The sequence below is a fragment of the Carlito syrichta genome, unplaced genomic scaffold (assembly GCF_000164805.1).
Source record: "Carlito syrichta isolate Samal-C Ts95f unplaced genomic scaffold, Tarsius_syrichta-2.0.1 Scaffold303067, whole genome shotgun sequence".
Taxonomy (NCBI): domain Eukaryota; kingdom Metazoa; phylum Chordata; class Mammalia; order Primates; family Tarsiidae; genus Carlito; species Carlito syrichta.
In genome coordinates, this window is record NW_007247163.1 from 53,259 (window position 1) to 56,385 (window position 3,127).

At 51.2% G+C, this 3,127-nt stretch overlaps 1 protein-coding gene across 1 annotated transcript in view; it reads right to left on the bottom strand.

Moving 5' to 3' along the window:
• Positions 1–2,735, bottom strand: part of LRFN1 (leucine rich repeat and fibronectin type III domain containing 1) — an 11,044-nt gene extending 8,309 nt beyond the window's left edge. Inside the window, exons 1-2 of the mRNA XM_008057588.2 lie at positions 2,703–2,735; positions 210–264 (exon numbers count right to left, since the gene is read on the bottom strand). The gene's annotated coding sequence lies outside the window, so the exon portion shown is untranslated. The remainder of the gene's footprint in view (positions 1–209; positions 265–2,702) is intronic.
• Positions 2,736–3,127: the final 392 nt, after the last annotated feature.

Below are 3,127 nucleotides of genomic sequence, written 5' to 3' on the forward strand. Positions count from 1 at the left end.
TTGGAAGGTTAAGGCGGAAGGATCGCCGGAGCCCAGCAGGTCAAGGCTGCGGTGGCCGGGAGAGGTCACTGCACTCCAGTCTGGGTGACAGAGTGAGACTCCAACTCAAAAAAAAAAAAAAAGAAAAGAAAATCACAGGTTAACTCTGGTTTAAGGCATGGTTGGCAAAACCATACTCCCTGGGTTCAAATCCTGGCTCTGACACTTACTAGTTGTATGACCTCCGGCAAATGTCTGAACCTCTCTGATTCTCGGTTTCTTCATCTGTAAAATGGAGATAGAAACAAGCCTTACCTCTGTGAGGATTAAATGGATCAATGAACATAGTGTACTTAGAACAGTACCTGGCATGTGAAATGTGCTTAATACATGTTAGCAATTATCATCACCATCATCCTCAAGTGCCTGATATGCACCAGGCACAGAACTATGCACAACTATTAAGAGCTGGTACTTTGAAACCAAATACATCCAGGTTCGAATCCTGGCTCCCCTATTTACTAGCTCTGTGGCTCCCCCCAAACTAACGATTTCCTCTAACTAGGCAGTCATTTCTTGATCTGCAAATTGAGATGATAATTCCACTGTCTTCACTGAGTTCATGAACAACTGAACATAGTGCCTGGCTCAGAGTAAGTGCTCAATAAATGTTAAGGGTTTCCCCTCCCGCCTTTGGCAGTGGCAGAGGGTGTGAAGGTAGGAGGGGCTGAGAAACACACATCACCGTCTCCCAGTTCGGCCTCAGGAAGTCCTTCTCTGAGTCTGTGTTCATTCTGGGCTCAGTTGAGCCCCCAAGCAGGGCAACCTTTCATGCTCACATCATGGGGTGCACATGAAGCCCCGTACATGCCTACACACACACGTACTCTCTCTCTCTCCCCCCTGCTATGCCTCTGCTACGGGCAAAACCTTCCGGCGGGGATTCCCCCTGCAGCACTGCAGCCCACGATGTGTCAGCTCCCATCACAACATGGGGTGGGTGGGGGGTGAAGAGGAAAGGATGGGAAGGGGGCGTCCCTGCAACCATTTTCACCCCGCCTCCCCTGTACCCCACCCCTGCCGGCCGACCTCCCGGGAACTTGTGTGTGGGGCTGTGGCCTTACAGGGCCTGATCTTCCTGCCCCTGGGGAGGGAGTTTGGGATTGAAACCAAGAAAGTTAGAGAAAGAGGTGAAGAGAGACAGGGAGAGGCAAGGGGGAGGGAGAGATGGGTTGGCAGAGAGAAAGAGACTGATTCAGAGAGAGAGAGACAGAGAGACCAAAAAAAAAGGAAGAGTCTGAAAGGAAGGTGAAAACATAGGAAGTGAGACAGAAGTAGAGAGACAGAAAACAGTGAAGGAGATACAGAAAAGAGAGACTGAGACACAGGGCTGGGGAGAGGCAGAGAGGGAGAGACAGGCAGAGGGAAAGACAGAGAGTGTCGGACAAAAACAGAGGAATTAGCCGGGCGTGGTAGCGCACGCCTGTAGTTCCAGCTACCTGGAAGGCTGAGGGGGAAGAATCGCCGGCGCCCAGCAGGTCGAGGCTGCAGTGGCCGGGAGTGACAGAGTGAGACTCCAACTCAAAAAAAAACAACAGAGGAGGAAGGAGACAGAGACTGAGGGAGACAGCAATGGGACTGAAGAGAGAAAAACAGGTGGGTCCAGGGTGTCCTGCCGTCTCTGAATCCCCCCAACTCGCCTTTCACTCCCTCTAGGACACTGTTTTACATCGTACTGAAAACTTTGGCCTGGAAAGGGCGACTCTGGAGTCAGGAGCCCCAGTTATGCACCTGCTTGGCTGTGGGATCTCCAGGGCTCCGAACCCCAATCTATGAAACAAAAGTACAGAACTTTGAAGCCTCCCACCATCGGGATGGAACTTAAATGGATAGACTAATAATGGCAGTGAAGACATCTCACATTAATGAAAAGGTGGTACAGCAGTGCAGGACAGAATCTGGACCCCACTGCCTGGGTGTACACCCCAATTCCTCACTGTGTGACTTTAGTCAAGTAGCTTCCCCTCTTGGTGGCTCAGTGTGCTCATCTACACAATGGAAATGATGATAAGCACCTACCTCATAGGGTTGTTGTGAGGATTCGATGAGATTACGTTTGATGACATGCTTAGAAAGTTCCTGACAAAGCAAACACTATAAAATTTTAGCTGCTGCCATTATTACTATTATTATTATTATTAATGTATTATGTTCTCCAGCTGTCAGCCAGCAGCAGGTCAGGCTATCAGGGGACCTTCCTACATACATGCATCTTCACACATATCCACTCAACTCTCTACACACAGGGGTCATTTGATGTCTTTTTTTCATTTCTTTTTTTAAAATAGAGACAGGGTCTCCCCACGCTACCAAGGCTGGTCTTGAACGCCTGACCTCAAGCGATCCTCCTGCCTCACCCTCCCAGAGTGCTCAAGTGCTCATGAGGAAACCTCACTTTCCCGACCACCTTACCCATCCTAAGAGGGCAAGCCTCCTGGCCTGAGACCCCCATTGGCCCCAGCCACCACAAGCCCTTATCTAACCATGATGCTCCTGACCTTGTCACTACTCCCTAGCCTTGGGGGAGGGAAGGGGCTAGCCCTTCAGGATACTGTCATACCCTGCACTGAAATCCTTGCTAGATGGGGTTCCAGGCCTCCAGTTGGCTCAGAGCAAGCCCCATCACACCACACCTCTCTCCTTGGCCTTAGGGCTCCACTCACCTCTCTTCAGGGAATCAGGGCCTGGGCCAGTACCTGCAAAGAAACAAACCACCTTGTTAGCATCCTTCTGGTTCTTCTCTGGGCACCACACGCTGCCTTGGAGACCAGGAAGTCTCTGGTGTGATCATTTACTCAGCCCTCCTGCTGCAGCTTGTGCATCGTTTCAGAGGGGCCTAGAAGTCATCTCTGGAAACCTAGGTAGGAGACTGGGCCTCAGGACTGTTCCCCCTCCAAAACCCAGGAGTCCAGGATCCTAGCTCTTTGTCACCTGAGACTCAAGAGCCAGAGATCCCAGTCCCCTCCTCCCTCAGACCAGGAGTCTGAACCAGACCCCTGGCCCTTCTCCTTTAAAAGCCAAGAGTTCCCATCCAGCCCCTCAACTGCAAAGCCCTGAGTGGTACCAGGAGCTGGGGGAAGGAAGGGGT